At 42.8% G+C, this 19,169-nt stretch overlaps 2 protein-coding genes across 2 annotated transcripts in view; one reads left to right on the forward strand and one right to left on the reverse strand.

The window, feature by feature from the left end:
- LOC124137493 overlaps positions 1-14,691 on the reverse strand; it is a 39,478-nt gene extending 24,787 nt beyond the window's left edge. The window contains exon 1 of the mRNA XM_046503822.2: positions 14,368-14,691. The gene's annotated coding sequence lies outside the window, so the exon portion shown is untranslated. The remainder of the gene's footprint in view (positions 1-14,367) is intronic.
- LOC124137492 (arginine--tRNA ligase, cytoplasmic-like) overlaps positions 1-19,169 on the forward strand; it is a 142,694-nt gene that overhangs the window by 87,937 nt on the left and 35,588 nt on the right. The gene's annotated exons all lie outside the window — the stretch shown is intronic.

Consider the following 19,169-nt stretch of genomic DNA (forward strand, 5'->3'; position numbering starts at 1 on the left):
GTTTGTTGTCAGCAAATGATTCAGTGGGTGTAGTTTCTTGTCCATGAATGATTAAGTGGGTGTGGTTTATGATGTCAGTGAGTCAGTGGTGAGGTGCTGAATGACTTGAGAGGCATGTCACAATCAGAATCAGTACTGTTTTCTGAGGTTACAATTAGCTTTTCATGTAATTTTTCGTTGAAAAAAATCTATTATGGTTGTATAGTATGTGTGACAAGACTCTCGGTGTGTGGTATAAAAACACTTTTTATTGGTTAGGCAAGACCAATATTTTAGGAATATTACCGAGTTCATAACAGAAAACAATTCCTGTACTGTATTTAAAATATGGTTGTTTTCAAGGTCAGTTTTGTGGATATTTTTGCTAGAATTGTTATGTTTAGAGTTACCTTCAGGCACACATCAACCCTGACAGATATAAATGGAACAACCTAGTTGAGCACCACCCCTTCCCTAGTCCATGTATTTCAAACTTCCATGTATCTTTTGGAAATATCTATGTGTGACATAGACCTCATTTTGACAGTCTCCGTGGTGTCTGCTGGGAGAGAAGAAGGTCGGGTTCAATTCCCTGACCGTTTTAGTGGTGTAGTTGATACAGTGTCTGCCAGGAGAGAAGAAGGTCGGGTTCAATTCCCTGACCGTTTTAGTGGTGTAGTTGATAGAGTGTCTGCCAGGAGAGAAGAAGGTCAGGTTCAATTCCCTGACTGTTTCAGTGGTGTAGTTGATAGAGTGTCTGCTGGGAGAGCGGAAGGTCGGGTTCAATTCCCTGACTGTTTCAGTGGTGTAGTTGATAGAGTGTCTGCCAGGAGAGAAGAAGGTCGGGTTCAATTCCCTGACTGTTTCAGTGGTGTAGTTGATAGAGTGTCTGCCAGGAGAGAAGAAGGTCGGGTTCAATTCCCTGACGGTTTCAGTGGTGTAGTTGATAGAGTGTCTGCTGGGAGAGCGGAAGGTCAGGTTCAATTCCCTGACTGTTTCAGTGGTATAGTTGATAGAGTGTCTGCCAGGAGAGAAGAAGGTCGGGTTCAATTCCCTGACCGTTTTAGTGGTGTAGTTGATAGAGTGTCTGCCAGGAGAGAAGAAGGTCAGGTTCAATTCCCTGACCGTTTTAGTGGTGTAGTTGATAGAGTGTCTGCCAGGAGAGAAGAAGGTCGGGTTCAATTCCCTGACGGTTTTAATGGTGTAGTTGATAGAGTGTCTGCTGGGAGAGCGGAAGGTCAGGTTCAATTCCCTGACGGTTTCAGTGGTGTAGTTGATAGAGTGTCTGCCAGGAGAGAAGAAGGTCGGGTTCAATTCCCTGACGGTTTCAGTGGTGTAGTTGATAGAGTGTCTGCTGGGAGAGTGGAAGGTCGGGTTCAATTCCCTGACTGTTTCAGTGGTGTAGTTGATAGAGTGTCTGCTGGGAGAGAAGAAGGTCGGGTTCAATTCCCTGACTGTTTCAGTGGTGTAGTTGATAGAGTGTCTGCCAGGAGAGAAGAAGGTCGGGTTCAATTCCCTGACGGTTTTAGTGGTGTAGTTGATAGAGTGTCTGCTGGGAGAGTGGAAGGTCAGGTTCAATTCCATGACGGTTTCAGTGGTGTAGTTGATAGAGTGTCTGCCAGGAGAGAAGAAGGTCGGGTTCAATTCCCTGACGGTTTCAGTGGTGTAGTTGATAGAGTGTCTGCTGGGAGAGAGGAAGGTCGGGTTCAATTCCCTGACTTTTTCAGTGGTGTAGTTGATAGAGTGTCTGCTGGGAGAGAAGAAGGTCGGGTTCAATTCCCTGACTGTTTCAGTGGTGTAGTTGATAGAGTGTCTGCCAGGAGAGAAGAAGGTCGGGTTCAATTCCCTGACGGTTTCAGTGGTGTAGTTGATAGAGTGTCTGCTGGGAGAGCGGAAGGTCAGGTTCAATTCCCTGACTGTTTCAGTGGTATAGTTGATAGAGTGTCTGCCAGGAGAGAAGAAGGTCGGGTTCAATTCCCTGACTTTTTTAGTGGTGTAGTTGATAGAGTGTCTGCCAGGAGAGAAGAAGGTCGGGTTCAATTCCCTGACCGTTTTAGTGGTGTAGTTGATAGAGTGTCTGCCAGGAGAGAAGAAGGTCGGGTTCAATTCCCTGACCGTTTCAGTGGTGTAGTTGATAGAGTGTCTGCTGGGAGAGTGGAAGGTCAGGTTCAATTCCCTGACGGTTTCAGTGGTGTAGTTGATAGAGTGTCTGCCAGGAGAGAAGAAGGTCGGGTTCAATTCCCTGACTTTTTTAGTGGTGTAGTTGATAGAGTGTCTGCCAGGAGAGAAGAAGGTCGGGTTCAATTCCCTGACTTTTTTAGTGGTGTAGTTGATAGAGTGTCTGCCAGGAGAGAAGAAGGTCGGGTTCAATTCCCTGACTGTTTCAGTGGTGTAGTTGATAGAGTGTCTGCCAGGAGAGAAGAAGGTCGGGTTCAATTCCCTGACCGTTTCAGTGGTGTAGTTGATAGAGTGTCTGCTGGGAGAGTGGAAGGTCAGGTTCAATTCCCTGACGGTTTCAGTGGTGTAGTTGATAGAGTGTCTGCCAGGAGAGAAGAAGGTCGGGTTCAATTCCCTGACTGTTTCAGTGGTGTTGTGAAGATAGGGTCATTAAATCACATTTCACTTCGCCTAACCTTATTTTGATAAATGTCTAGGATACCACTGATACACGATCAAACCTTGTATAAGAACACTGTCTGTTACTCCGGATGGCCACCCATGACGCATGGTGATCCATTGATCTCAGGAGGTCAGTCATTGAGCAAGACCTTGATCATTACGTATTAGTAACCTCCAGCTGGAGTGGAAAATGTAGGTCTCGTGCTTCCTGCTTCCTAATAGTCATCCATCATATTTATAATCACCTTGATGTGTCATCAGGGATAACAAATGGAGATTCCATAGTTTGGAAATGTTCTGGATGCAGTACAGGGTGAATGTAGAGTATATTTTGATGACAACCTGATATTTCTTATCTAAGTGGACAAAAGTAAGCCGTGTTCCAAAACTCAGCTTTGTTCCAGCTTATAACAACATTTCTTCTTATTTATCTTCTTCTGAAATATTTGCATTATATATTCTTTTGTTTTGTGTTAAAACAAAAACCTGTTTCTATCTTTTTCAGGATTTGTGTTTATTGAGTATTTATGTGGCACTATTTTTAAACATTAATATGTACAAAAATGGAAATAGTGGATGTTCACAGGTATTTTAATACTTTAAAATAAAATTATTTTGAGCTTTTGTCTCTTTACTAGAGCTGTTATGAAGTTAAGTGTTTATTGCCTGAATTAAGAAATCTTTGGTTCTTATTTGAGAATTCTTGCTGATATTTGCTGTAGATCTGAGGTGGGTTTTGGTCTCTGAAAATGTCTATATATATGCCTCTCATCATAATGTAATCATTGTCCAATTACCCAACCCTGATATGAGCTGTCTCAGGATTCAGCTTTTGAGCAAGCTGTAGACAAGCTCTTTTCATCATGTATTTATGTATGTATACACTATGAGGAATAAGAAACTGAGTCAGTTGGAAGGAAGTCTGAGGAAACTTTGCTTAGTTCTAGGATTCGGGTGATGGCTCTTGATGCATGTTTGACCATCAGGGTAGTAGCTGCAGTTTAGTCTTGGTCTGGCTGTGCTAGTGTGACATCTGACCCCAGCAGTGTTGGCCATCAGTGTGGTAGCTGCAGTTTAGTCTTGGTCTGGCTGTGCTAGTGTGCCATCTGACCCCAGCAGTGTTGACCATCAGTGTGGTAGCTGCAGTTTAGTCATGGTCTGGCTGTGCTAGTGTGCCATCTGACCCCAGCAGTGTTGACCATCAGTGTGGTAGCTGCAGTTTAGTCATGGTCTGGCTGTGCTTGTGTGCCATCTGACCCCAGCAGTGTGGACATGATCAGTGTGGTAGCTGCAATTTAATCCTGGTCTGACTGCAGCAAGCAGATGATGAAATGATAACTGGCTACCTTATGACCTCCCCACACACTCATCTTCCCATCCAAATCGGACATGTGAAATCCCATCCAATTTCTGTGAGTTGTCTCGCGTCACATGACAGTCATTCCTACATCGAGAGCTTTTACCTTGTGATTAACTGCTTCAGTGACCAATCAAATCGCTTCATTTGTCAAGAGTTCTCTACAATGGCTCGAGAGGTTTTCTAAGTCATTGCAGCATTATTGATTTTATTCTGTTGCTTAGCGACATAATAAATCATACTGTTACCCAGACCCACTGACTTTTCCCTCGGGATAGGATCATGACTAACAAGCTTCAGCTAGATACAACAAATTTACTTTATGGACATTTATCTAATTACATTTGATCTTTATTTTAACTCTTTTCACTGGAGGGAGAGGTTTGGTAGAATTGCGTTTCAGCTGATCTATTAGATTTTTTTTCCGTGTTGAATAAAAGCATGTGTTAAAAAAATCATCATGATTTTGTAGCTTTGTGATCTTTTCTACTGAAGTTAAATCTGAGGTTTCATGGTCACTGTTCTGAGATTACTGTATCCTGTACCTGAATAAGATCAGTTTAACTGTGCTCTGAAAATATTACAAGCTAATTACAGACATGGAGATTCTGGGTTAGAACTGTCCCCTTAGCTACCTATGCTTGGTTGTAACTGGTGACCAAGTGGATTAGGTAGGCAGGGTCGTGACATTGTTGATTGAGTGTCATCCTACTCTCATGGTGTGGATTGTTGCTCACACTATTGATCACACTATTGATCACTGGATTGTCTGGTCCAGATTCTATCATTTACAGGTCACCATCCTAAAACTGGAATATTTCTGAGTGTAGTGTTAAACACCAAACAAGAAATATTATCAAGCTCTTGTACCATTCTGCTGACATAAGGCAGAGGCTTTTTGTCATGGACAGGGCAGTGCAAATAGCTGTGAGTGAGTGAGAATTATAACATAGGACACACCACTGACCAAGCGTGACATGGGACACACCACTGACCGAGTGTGACATGGGGCACACCACTGACCGAGTGTGACATGGGACACACCACTGACCGTGTGTGACATGGGACACACCACTGACCGAGCTTGACATGGGACACACCACTGACCGAGCGTGACATGGGACACACCACAGACCGTGTGTGACATGGGACACACCACTGACCAATCGTGACATGGGACACACCACTGACAGAGTGTGACATGGGACACATCACTGACCGAGTGTGACATGGGACACACCACTGACTGAGCATGACATGGAACACACCACTGACTGAGCGTGACATGGGACACACCACTGACCGAGTGAGACATGGGACACACCATTGACCGAGTGAGACATGGGATACACCACTGACCGAGTGTGACATGGGACACACCACTGACCGAGTGAGACATGGGACACACCACTGACAGAGTGAGACATGGGTGTGTCCCATTGACCGAGTGTGACATGGGACACACCATTGACCGAGTGAGACATGGGACACACCACTGACAGAGTGAGACATGGGACACACCATTGACCGAGTGTGACATGGGACACACCACTGACCGAGTGAGACATGGGACACACCACTGACAGAGCGTGACATGGGACACACCACTGACCGAGTGTGACATGGGACACACCACTGACCGAGCGTGACATGGGACACACCACTGACCGAGCGTGACATGGGACACACCACTGACCAAGCTTTAAACAAGGGACACACCACTGACCGTGCGTGACATGGGACACACCACTGACAGAGCGTGACATGGGACACACCATTGACCGAGTGAGACATGGGACACACCACTGACTGAGCGAGACATGGGACACACCACTGACCAAGCTTTAAACAAGGGACACACCACTGACCGAGTGAGACATGGCACACACCACTGACAGAGTGAGACATGGGACACACCACTGACAGAGTGAGACATGGGACACACCACTGACAGAGTGAGACATGGCACACACCACTGACCGAGTGAGACATGAGACACACCACTGACCGAGTGAGACATGGGACACACCACTGACCGAGTGAGACATGGGACACACCACTGACTGAGCGTGACATGGGACACACCACTGACCGAGTGAGACTTGGGACACACCACTGACAGAGTGAGACATGGGACACACCACTGACAGAGCGTGACATGGGATACACCACTGACCGAGTGAGACATGGGACACACCACTGACCGAGTGTGACATGGGATGCACCACTGACCGAGTGTGACATGGGACACACCACTGACAGAGCGTGACATGGGACACACCACTGACCGAGTGTGACATGGGACACACCACTGACAGAGCGTGACATGGGACACACCACTGACCGAGTGTGACATGGGACACACCACTGACAGAGCGTGACATGGGATACACCACTGACCGAGTGTGACATGGGACACACCACTGACCGAGTGTGACATGGGATGCACCACTGACCGAGTGTGACATGGGACACACCACTGACAGAGCGTGACATGGGACACACCACTGACCGAGTGTGACATGGGACACACCACTGACCAAGCTTGACAAGGGACACACCACTGACAGAGCGTGACATGGGACACACGACTGACCGAGTGTGACATGGGACACACCACTGACCGAGTGTGACATGGGACACACCACTGACCGAGCGTGATTGTCACATTAGAGTCAGTGTGCACCTCCTTGGTGGAATGTTCGACTACAGCAGGAGACTGAAATATCATTTATGCATTACACAGCCTTCATTGCAGTGACTTGATCATTTAAAGCAGTGAACAGCTATTGATGCCATAAAACAAACAATTTCCCCAAACTATCCTAGTTTTAACATGATATGCGCATCAGCTGAAGTGGGAATCGGTAGATCATGCTGCAATATGTATGAGTGGTGTCACCGTGGGCAATAGACAGCTCTCATTATGGTAACGAGGCGGAAACATGCTCCAATTATCCTGTGCATGTTTTGGTAATGGCAGGATACTGCTGTCACTGGTCAAGGTTATCATTGCTGGATATCCCAACACAGGATTCTGCGAGGTCAAGACTGAGATGGAATTGTGGAAAATAATTGCTGAGAGCTGTTGAAATTATTCCCCATGTTATCAACATGTGTTTTCTTTTGTATTGGTTTTTAGATTCAGTTGTTCATCTGTGTTTTAATTTATGCTTCGTAATCAGAAAGAAACATAAAAAAAATATTTCAGGAATGTGTCCACAATTTGATAAATACTTAATGATTGAAAGCAATTACATCTTACAGCTTGTTTTTTTTTTACTTAAGAATTGTTGATTTGAACCATGTCTTCTCACTTATCGTGAACTCTGCCTACCATTTGGCTCCAGTACCAGTTGACGTCACTGCTGTTCACAGCCTTAACAGAAGAATGCTTGTTGCATGTTAAGTCAGCAACACTTGTCTGCAGAAATGATTTCAGAATGACTTCTGTCTAAATAGCGACAGGCCATGTGTTAAGTTAGAGACATGGTCACATAAAGCAAATCCAAACCTTTTTGTGTGATGGTTGACAATATTGTGACCTTGAAGGCAGATGTTTGTATGATGGCTGACAATATTGTGACCTTGACGGCAGATGTCTGTATGATGGCTGACAATATTGTGACCTTGAAGGCAGATGTTTGTATGATGGTTGACAATATTGTGACCTTGAAGGCAGATGTTTGTATGATGGCTGACAATATTGTGACCTTCAAGACAGATGTTTGTATGATGGCTGACAATATTGTGACCTTGACGGCAGATGTCTGTATGATGGCTGACAATATTGTGACCTTGACGGCAGATGTTTGTATGATGGCTGACAATATTGTGACCTTGACGGCAGATGTTTGTATGATGGCTGACAATATTGTGACCTTGACGGCAGATGTTTGTATAATGGCTGACAATATTGTGACCTTGACGGCAGATGTTTGTATGATTGCGACCTTCAAGGCGGATGGTTGCGCTACTTTCCTATGTAACAGCAGCATATTTAGTCAGTGTTTGCTTTGAAAGCCTGATATTTCATGGAGGATATCGAGACATCCCCTGAGGTGTGGCGTTAATGTTTATTTCTATGGAAGGTGGCTGTTGACAGACTAATGTCCTCATCGATTTGTGTCTGGGAGAGAATTGAGACTCATTTTGTTGCAACTTCTGCATTATAAAGTTTCCTGTGGGTGTTCGGGGCAGACATTGTTACTGTCACTGTTCACATTGGGGTTGGGTGGGCACAATGTCAGGTGGGTGATGCGTGGGCACAGTGTCAATGGTCAGATGGGGGTTGAGTGGCCACAGTGTCACTCATTGGGGGGTTGTGTGGGCACAGTGTCACTGGTCAGATGGGGGTTGAGAGGCCACAGTGTCAGTGGTCAGATGGGGGTGGGTACAATGTCAGGTGGGTACAATGTCAGGTGGGTGATGTGTGGGCACAGTGTCACTGGTCAGATGGGGGTTGAGTGGCCACAATGTCACTCAATGGGGGTTGAGTGGCCACAGTTGTCAATGGTTAGATGGGGTTGAGTGGCCACAATGTCACTCAATGGGGGTTGAGTGGCCACAGTTGTCAATGGTCAGATGGGGGTTGAGTGGCCACAGTGTCAGTGGTCAGATGGGGGTTGAGTGGCCACAGTGTCAATGGTCAGATGGGGGTTGAGTGGCCACAGTGTCAGTGGTCAGATGGGGGTTGAGTGGCCACAGTGTCAATGGTCAGATGGGGGTTGAGTGGCCACAGTGTCAGTGGTCAGATGGGGGTTGAGTGGCCACAGTGTCAGTGGTCAGATGGGGGTTGAGTGGCCACAGTGTCAGTGGTCAGATGGGGGTTGAGTGGCCACAGTGTCAGTGGTCAGATGGGGGTTGAGTGGCAACAGTGTCAGTGGTCAGATGGGGGTTGAGTGGCCACAGTGTCAGTGGTCAGATGGGGGTTGAGTGGCCACAGTGTCAGTGGTCAGATGGGGGTTGAGTGGCCACAGTGTCAGTGGTCAGATGGGGGTTGAGTGGCAACAGTGTCAGTGGTCAGATGGGGGTTGAGTGGCCACAGTGTCAGTGGTCAGATGGGGGTTGAGTGGCCACAGTGTCAGTGGTCAGATGGGGGTTGAGTGGCAACAGTGTCAGTGGTCAGATGGGGGTTGAGTGGCCACAGTGTCAGTGGTCAGATGGGGGTTGAGTGGCCACAGTGTCAGTGGTCAGATGGGGGTTGAGTGGCCACAGTGTCAGTGGTCAGATGGGGGTTGAGTGGCCACAGTGTCAGTGGTCAGATGGGGGTTGAGTGGCCACAGTGTCAATGGTCAGATGGGGGTTGAGTGGCCACAGTGTCAGTGGTCAGATTGGGGTTGAGTGGCCACAGTGTCAGTGGTCAGATTGGGGTTGAGTGGCCACAGTGTCAGTGGTCAGATGGGGGTTGAGTGGCCACAGTGTCAATGGTCAGATGGGGGTTGAGTGGCCACAGTGTCAATGGTCAGATGGGGGTTGAGTGGCCACAGTGTCAGTGGTCAGATGGGGGTTGGGTGATAATCTATCGAGGCAAAAACATAATACAGAAGTACATGTTATTTACTGATTATGGTAGCTAGAGACATAGCCCTTTAACATTGTACTTCACTGGGGCATGTGCTTTCACAAACTGAAATTGATTGGAAGTTATCTCATCAATATGAATTGCCCTGTTTGTAAGTTGGAAGAAGGGGGCATTCCTATTTAGGTCTTGTTTTCTTTGACAACAAGTAATGTCATTCGAAGGGACATTCATTTAGGTTCTACATTATGTTAGGTAGAAGGAAGGTTCTTTAATCTGGTGTTAGGTTGTAGCTGTTTTGGCATGCATTTCACCAAACTAAAGACAATGAGACTTGAAATGGTATTTACTGATTTCTTGGACCTTCTAAAATGGCAGTGAAGGGACTTTTGTTTTCAAGAGTACTTGCAAACCATTTTCTACATTTCTTTAACCAGTTGTGAGGTGAGGTGAAATTGGGTTTAACGTCGCGTCCAAGATTATTGCACTTATATAGCGACGTGCATGCCTGTTGGTGTGTGTGTGTGGCTGCTTGTACCAGTCCGGACTGATGCCGATTTATAGTGCTAGCACACTGAGATACCATGCCGCAGTTTAACATGAATACCCCACTCAGACACAGTATACTGACTCTGAGCCGACCAGTCCTTGTTTTAGCCCCTTAATGCTGAGCGCCAGACAGGGTAACAACAAGTACCATCTTTTGACGTCTTTTGGTTCGAACCCCAAACCTTAACCAGCTGTTAGCCTTTTCTGTATACTGCAGCTGCCTCCAGGCACAGTGGAATGGAAAATACCTCCCCAAAAGAATAGGATTGACCTGTTTGATAAACTCTTCATTAATATAACTGTGGGTCCTGTCCTTGCGATCTAGGGCACCTCACTTCACTGTATTATGTTGCACAACTTGTGCCAGGAGACCTCTGGGCAGTCAAATACACATTTATCCCAATTGTGACTATTTAATCATCGTCAGAATGAGATGATCTGGCATGGGGATCTTCAGACAAATGTACCTGCGTAGCTCTACAGCAGGATGATGCATCATATTGGGATGGGAAACTCCATCAATCAGAGACTGTCCAAATATTTATTTCCATTTGATTCTTTGTAAGTGCAGTCACTTTCTGATGTTGCTGGTGCATTTGTTTCTGAGAGGATGTTTACTCAAGACGTTACTGGAGTAGACCCTAACGTCTTCGCAGGTCAGCTGCACAGGACGTGACATTCTTCAGTCTAACGTGTACGTTCCCCAAATACTAAAAGAAGCTTGTTGAGACCTCTTAAACCTTCTCAAATATTTATGTTTCTTAAATGTCTCTTCGAATATCACAAGTTTGGTTGATGGAGAAGTAAAGTCAAGCCTTTACTTATTTCAAACAATTTCTGTGCATGATTTTTTTATGACTTCCAGACAATTTTGTTTGATAAATAGAAGTCTAATGAACTTATCAACAAGGGCCATTTGTTCCCTGCCATTTTATAGAGGAAAACATTTGTCCTCATTGCAGTGAGGAAAGCTTTTGTTCTCATTGCACAAAGCAATCTTTGAAGCCAGTAGTTGTCATTTATCAATTCCTGCCCTCGAACTTGCCAACAGTAATGTAGCAGCACTGAGGTACCTTTGTCACTTTGATTTGTACTTTGGACATCAGTCAAACCTGAACTACAAATCTGAAAGGTATCGACCCCCAGGATTCTGGGTTAGAAATTGTCCCCAGAAACCTTACTTGTTGTACGAGAAATCATTAATGATGTGACGGGCTCGACTTGGTTGTTAGCTTGTAACATGCTCCAACACTGTGAGTCTGTTCATAATATCAACTCAATTGTCTGGTCCTGATTATTCACAGGCTGCCATTATATTGCTGTTCTATTGCTGTGTGCTCCGTTAAACAACAAATAATTATTATTTTTAATGTTATTGCAACAAACAATTTGTCTTTGGTTGCCCAGCTTGTGGTTTAAAACGTCATTTGTTTATAACAGGTATGGGACCGCCTTTGTCGTCTAGTGGATGAGTGTCTGCCCGGAGTGTGGAAGGTCGGGGGTTCGATCCCTGGCCTCGTCATACCAAAAGACGTTTATAGATCGTACTTGTTGTTACCCTGCCTGGCACTTGGGATTAAGGGGCAAAAACTAGGACTGGTCAGCTTAGAGTCGGTATGCTGTTGGGTATTATGTTTAACCTGCGGCATGGTATATCAGTGGGCTAGCACTATAAAATCGAGTCGGGACTATAGTACAAGCGCGCGCGCACATCGCTATATATAAGTGCAATAATCCCCATTTTTCCTCACCATTGAGTTGTGTCTCATGTTTGTCCAAGCATCTTCTGATAATTGGTTTGAATTTGCAATTTATCTGGATTATTATCACGGAACAGGAACCATGTAGGAAGGGAGTTCGTCCGTCTGTCTGTTCGTCAACTTCTCAAAGGGGACAGATTTTCTCAAAAACTAGTTCGATATTACTGGTCATGATCTTAAATTTGTTTGAAAATTGGTGTCTTAAATTCATTTTTTACAGAGTTATGACTCTTGCTCCATGCAACTTAGTGCATACTGCGTGAAATTGGGACAAGTTTTCTCAGAAACTACTTAAGTTACCGGTATATGAATGACAGTTTGCATGCTTATCTAAGAGATACTTGTCAAGACTAAGTTTGAAAATTGGTGCCGTCATTTCTTTATTACAGAGTTGTTGCCCTTGCTCCATGCTTTTCAACTTAAAGTGCATCGTTTCATTGCAGTGGGAACAATTTTTCTAAGAAACTACTGACGTTATATAAATGAAACTTTATTAATTTAACTGAGAGAAACTTGTCAAGATGAGTTCGAAAATTGGTCCCGTAAATAATTACTTTCGAGAGTAAATTCCCTTGCAACATGTCTTTAGATTTTGAGCATACACAGTTACAGCCTTATCAGTGTTATTTTCCAAAGTGCATACTGTCTGCAATGGGGACATGTTTTCTTAGAAACAACTCAGGTTAGCTTATCTAAGAGGTACTTATAAAGACTGTGATCAAGGATTGGTGCCATAAATTATTTTTTCCAGGGAGGGAACTTTTTGACTGTGTTGTAATTTCACATTTAATAATTCTTTCTGATGACATAAAGCGACCCTAGTGCCTATCTCTTCTTAAGGCTTTATAGATCTCTCTTTTTATAGTTTATATTCACTACTTCATGAACACACAGAATTCTTATGTGCCCCATGACAGGGGATAGTGATAACGATGTTTTCTTGTTAATCTTGGGTCTGTCAGCTTGTAAATTTACAATCTGCATCCCTTTTGACTGTTCTCCCATGTTAATCTATCATGCCATTATTCCTGTGAAATACTGTAGTAGCCTAACCCATCAGCTTATTCCTTCAAGGTACTTTGTTCAGATGAGTATTGCCAGTTACAGCTCATTGCAGTGTATCAGCCAAACACATTGGCATTGTGGCTATTAGCTTCAGTAGACCTAACTTTGGTGAATGAGGGTTTTATAAATGTAAAACTCAAAGGACCCAGATCAGTGTAGGACTCAGATGCATGATGGGACTGAGATCTCCTTGGTCGGCCTGAGATCAGTGTAGGACTAAAATCTCCTCGGTCGGCCTGTGATCAGTGTAGGACTGAGATCTCCTTGGTCGGCCTGTGATCAGTGTAGGACTAAAATCTCCTTGGTCGGCCTGTGATCAGTGTAGGACTGAGATCTCCTTGGTCGGCCTGTGATCAGTGTAGGACTAAAATCTCCTCGGTCAGCCTGTGATCAGTGTAGGACTCCCTGCTTTGTAGGTTTCACCCAGCTGGTGAACATATATGACCTACAATACTTTGGGCTTCGTTCCACATCAAGCTGACACATCATGCAAGAACTGAAATGCTGTTCCCAGCATTAAACCCAACTCACTCACTCTTCCCACATCGAGCTGACACATCATGCAGGAACTGAAATGCTGTTCCCAGCATTAAACCCAACTCACTCACTCTTCCCACATCATGCAAGAACTGAAATGCTGTTCCCATCATTAAACTCATCTCACTCACTCTTCCCACATCAAGCTGTCACATCATGCAAATACTGTTTCCAGCAGTGTCTGAAACTCAGCAGACTAAACTTAGAGCCTTAAGGGCCAGCACATTTAAGAAACTGTAGGCCCGTGGAAAAACTGTAGGCCCAGTGGAAAAACTGTAGGCCCAGTGGAAAAACTGTAGGCCAAACATTTTAGCTGAAGCAGGGAGACATACTCTTGCAATAGAAATGACAACTCACAACCAGTCAACCAGAAGCTTTTACTGCTAACACGCTGAGTTCCCAGAGATTTGGCGGTGCTAGATGAAGCCGACATTTATCTGGAAATTTTCAGCTTGTAAAACATCTTTGCAAGTACATGTCATCTACCATTTGAAAGGTCTAGTCCTATTGTTTGTAAATATGACTAATATTTATCACATTACTTAAAAAATGCTAAATAAATAATTACTTAAATAAACTGTTGGCCGTAAGGGCCTGCTGAAATTTAAATCTATCAGCCTGGGAACTAATCTGTCGGCCTCGGGCCTACAGGCTGATGTCTGTTTTGAACACTGGTTTCTAGCATTAAACCCAACTCACTCACTCTTCCCACATCAAGCAAACACCTGTTCAGATGGTGAAATATTGCTCAAAGCAGCATTGAACCCAACTCAACCTGCAATCAACCTCCAACTAATGATACTAAAAGTGATGTTGAATCCAAAACATACGCTTTAGAAGCCATGAGCTCTTAAACAGTTTTTCAAATTCAAAGGAGAATTACTGTTTGAAACAAAAAAAATAAGATGATTTTGTCTAGGAAAAACTTCCACTTTGTTGCTGTGCATTGAATATGAAGTAATGAAGTGAAGTTTACTCACGTTTGTATCCCACTGGTGACTTAGCCAGCAGAAGGCCGGGAGTTCAGCTGTTGAATACTGCACTGTCAGATGTGGAAGTGAGATGGACAATACCAACCAGCCACTCCATTGGTGTCTCAGGGGCGAGAATTGCCGTATGTTATTGATTTCATCGTTTTGGGCTTGATTAGGCCATATTTCCAGCTGCCATCGCTGAGATTGTGCAACCCTTATGTCATCTCAGAGAAAATGATATGCTTCTCTTTTGTTTTGGTCCCGATTTCATTCCAGCAAGGCTGTAAATTGTGCGGACATTGCTGAATGACCGTTAGTTAATTAATCAGCCCAGTGTTGGCCTGTCACCCTTGATGTGGATGTAGTCGCTGCATGTGTTGATCCTGTTATGTAAAAGCTCTTACATTCACTTGTCTCACAGAGTATCAGCCTGCTGGGTCATTGGAGAAAGTGGGTACCGGTACATAAGCCATCTACTAGGGGTATTTTCACTATCGACACAGTGTTGCATTATTTAGTAAGACTGTTGTAATGATATTACAATAGTTAAACTACTATTTATACTACTATTTATACTGTGTAACAATAGACTATTGTGATGGTATTACAATAGTTAAACTACTATTTATACTGTGTAAAATATAGACTGTAATAATGATATTACAATAGTTAAACTGCTATTGATATTGTGTTGCTATATTTAGTAAGACTGTTGCGAAGATATTACAGTAGTCAAGCATGGTAGACCATGATATTTTTGACCATGGTACACTATGGTATATTTGGTCATAGTATACCATGGTCAAATTTACCATGCTAATGGTCTGTGGACCAAGTTATACCATGGTGATTCCATCCCATTTCAGCTGGGTGTTTGATAAGTTGTAAGATTAATGAATTTGTAACTATCCTTGTCTAGTGATGTCTTAACCCTGTTATCAGATTGTAATAGGTGAGGTTATCATACTAGTGGGTGAGGTTATCAGTCTACTGGGGTGAGGTTATCAGTCTAGTAGGGTGAGGGTATCAATCTAGCGGGGTGAGGTTATCAATCTAGTTTTGTGAGGTTATCAGTCTAGTGGGGTAAGGTTATCTATCTAGTCAGGGATTAGGTTATCAGTCTGGTGGGATAAGGTTATCTATCTAGTGGGATGAGGTTATCAGTCTACAGGCTGAGGTTGTCTGTCTAGTGGGGTGAGGGTATCAATCTAGTGGGGTGAGGTTATCAGTCTACAGGCTGAGGTTGTCTGTCTAGAGGGTAAGGGTATCTATCTAGTGGGATGAGGTTATCAGTCTACAGGCTGAGGTTGTCTGTCTAGAGGGGTGAGGGTATCAATCTAGTGGGGTGAGGTTATCAGTCTAGAGGGTGAGGTTATCAGTCTAGTAGGGTGAGGTTATCAGTCTACTGGGGTGAGGTTATCAGTCTAGTAGGGTGAGGTTATCAGTCTAGTGGGGTGAGGTTATCAGTCTAGTAGGGTGAGGTTATCAGTCTAGTGGGGTAAGGTAATCTATCTAGTCAGGGATTAGGTTATCAGTCTAGTGGGATAAGGTTATCTATCTAGTATGATGAGGTTATCAGTCTACAGGCTGAGGTTGTCTGTCTAGTGGGGTGAGGTTATCAGTCTAGTAGGGTGAGGTTATCAGTCTAGTAGGGTGAGGTTATCCATCTAGTGGGGTGAGGTTATCAGTCTAGTGGGTGAGGTTATCAGTCTAGTGGGGTGAGGTTATCAGCCTAGTGGGATGGGGTTATCAGTCTAGTGGGGTGAGATTTTCTGTCTAGAGGAGTGAGGTTATCAATCTAGTGGGTGAGGTTATCAGTCTAGTCTAGTGGTATACCATGGTCAAATACACATACACGATGGTCTACCACCAAATTCTGTGGTACCAAAATCACCATGGTGTACCATGGTCCATGACCACTTACCACCAAATTCTGTGGTGCCAATTACCGCAGACATGATATACCATGGCAAATGACCATAAAATATCAGCTGAAAGGACCATGTTATACCATGTTATACCATGATATACCATGATATACCATGGTGAACCATGGTCAAATACACCATGTTATACCATGGTCCATGACCATTTACCCCCAAATTCTGTGGTGCCAATTATCGCAGACATGGTATTCCATAGTCAATGACCATAAAATACATGCTGAAAGGACCATTACAATAACCAATGATTTATTTTTATGACAACTGAGAGCATGGTATACCATGACATGAAAAGAAATCGACCATGGTGAACAATGTTTTATAATATAAATTGACATTGTTATTGACACCATCATAAAGGTCCATAGCAGCCAAATTTGGAGTATCAAGAATCAGTGTGAATGGTGTAATTAGTCTCTAAAAACATCTTGAAGATAACCTGTCCAAAATTACACATGCAAGTAATATTTTTCCCTCAAGCTGTGAAAACACACAAACTCATGCAATGAAAGCAAACTATTTAGAACATGTTGACTGATTACTTACATTGCCATAGATGTAAATGAAGGTAAGTGTTATCCTGAATTATCTCGGCTATTGATACTGATGAATATCTATCTTGTTTTGCATTACAGAAAATTTTCTCTCATCTTTTTTTTTTTTAATAAATAGCAAGCAATAAGCAAGAAAAAACAATTTAGGGGCGGGCAGCACAAACGGTAGTTTCAGATGTGTGCAGATTTTTTTTTCAAGCGTAACTCATTTATTCTTCAATATTTTGTTGTGAATCTCTGCAGTCACATCAATCAAGTGATGAAGTTGTGCCACTTTTCAAAGACATTGTTTTCTTATATTTTTTATTATAAGTCTTTCAATATTATGGATTGCTGATAAATAGAACATCATGCTATTTGTTTGAATTCTTATTGCTTGCCGCAAAGTTACAGTCATATTCCTCGAAATTTGCAGACCAAATGGTGTCCCCAACGAAAACAAAATCACACTTATTCATTTTCACATGTCTCTAAGTGAGGTGTTCAACTCTAGGATTGCTCAATGCACACAAACTTCAAGTACAAGGATATCTGTGATATGTGTAATGAATATTTATGAAAGAAAACATTAATTCCCGGAGAAAAATATTTTTCATCTGCCACTTACATGTTTTAATGCTTCTTTTTTTTTTTCCTTTTATTGTTTTTAGAAAGACACACCTGTTACATAAATGGGCTTCCGCCCAGGGTAGCAGAAAGCCCATGACATAAAGCACAACTTATCAGTACATCTTACTTTGTTGTTTTTTTTATACAGAAAATAACATACTTCTCACTCACACATTCACTCTTGTTTATATATCATATTGCAGTTTAGGAAAGTACATGGTCTCAAACATTAAAATCTTAAGTACAAAACTAAAATTAAATTGAAAGCTGCTCCTCATTTTCGAAAAGTTGATGATACAGCATCCAAGCACCATAGAATTTCTGTTGATTACCTGTCTTGAAAGCAATATCTTTTTCAATGTTGTATCGTGAAAAAGCTTCCTTTTTATAAACATGAAAATAAGGTTTTGTATTTTGGAATTTGCATCTATAAATATAGTATTTTGCAATTAGTAAAAGTAAATCAAACACTTTATCTGTTTTTATGTTCTCTTTAACTCCAAAAAGTATCAATTCTGCACAAAATGTCATATTATAAACATGAAAGCACTGGTCGATCCACAATGACACTTCATCCCAAAATTGTTTTATTACATCACATTCCCAAAACAAGTGAGTAATTGTTTCCTTTTCATTGTGACAGAAGGAGCACAAATCATTCTGAGCATAATTGAGTAAATACAGAAAAGTATTAGGGGTGAGAATTCTGTGGGTAATTTTGTATTGAAACCATCGCAGTTTGACATCCTGTGTTGTACTGAAAATTTTATTATAAATATTGTTCCAATTTAAGTTTTCAAATTGTAATTCCCACTTTTCCTGCCCTTTAGTTTTTACTTCTGTAGAAACCAATGAAAAATAAATATGTTTTGAACCGGACTTGGAACTACAAATAGTTTTTACCACACAGCGCTGATCCTCCACAGAATCTGTTGGAACTCTAACTAAATTTAGAGCTCCAAGGTATTGTTTAACGCTGCTAACAACACCATAAAACTCCAAATAGGATGAACAAATACCATACATATCATTAAATTCCTCATATGACAGAAACTCCTCATTGGCCTTGACCAAGTCTATAATTTGGGAGATGCCCTTCTCAAACCAGCATTTCAAGAAAAATGATTTCCTGTTAATTTTAATATTAGGGTTATAAAAAATTGGGTTTTAATGCTTCTTACCAATGCTGGGGTCACGGGTGGCCCAGTCGTCTGAGGCGCCGCGATTCGCTGTGCAGAGTTGCGTTCCTTGGACATGCCAGAAACCTATGATTGTGGGTTCGAATCCCGGTTCGCCCCGATTATGTTTCTAGGTTTGTCAGCTCCATACCCGTGCTCGTGGGTTTCACCGAAGTGGTAAACGTCCGAGACCTGCATCACTTCGGGCTTTCCTCCCACATTAAGCTGACACGCCGTGATATAACTGGAATAATGTTAAAAGCGGCGTTAAACCCAACTCACTCACTCACTCTTACCAATGCTATTAATAAAATAGAATTACTTTTCATTTGATGTTACCATTATTAGTTATTCAAAAATGAAATTCAAAATTATGAAACAGAAGGTCAATTTTCATTATTTTAATCATATTTTGAAATAAATATGGTCTACCATGGCTATGTCTAAGATGACCATGGTCTACCATGGTTTTGTTAAAGATGACCATGGTCTACCATGGATATGTCTAAGATGACCATGGTCTA

The sequence above is a fragment of the Haliotis rufescens genome, unplaced genomic scaffold, assembly GCF_023055435.1.
Source record: "Haliotis rufescens isolate VD_foot unplaced genomic scaffold, xgHalRufe1.0.p SCAF_7, whole genome shotgun sequence".
Lineage (NCBI taxonomy): Eukaryota > Metazoa > Mollusca > Gastropoda > Lepetellida > Haliotidae > Haliotis > Haliotis rufescens.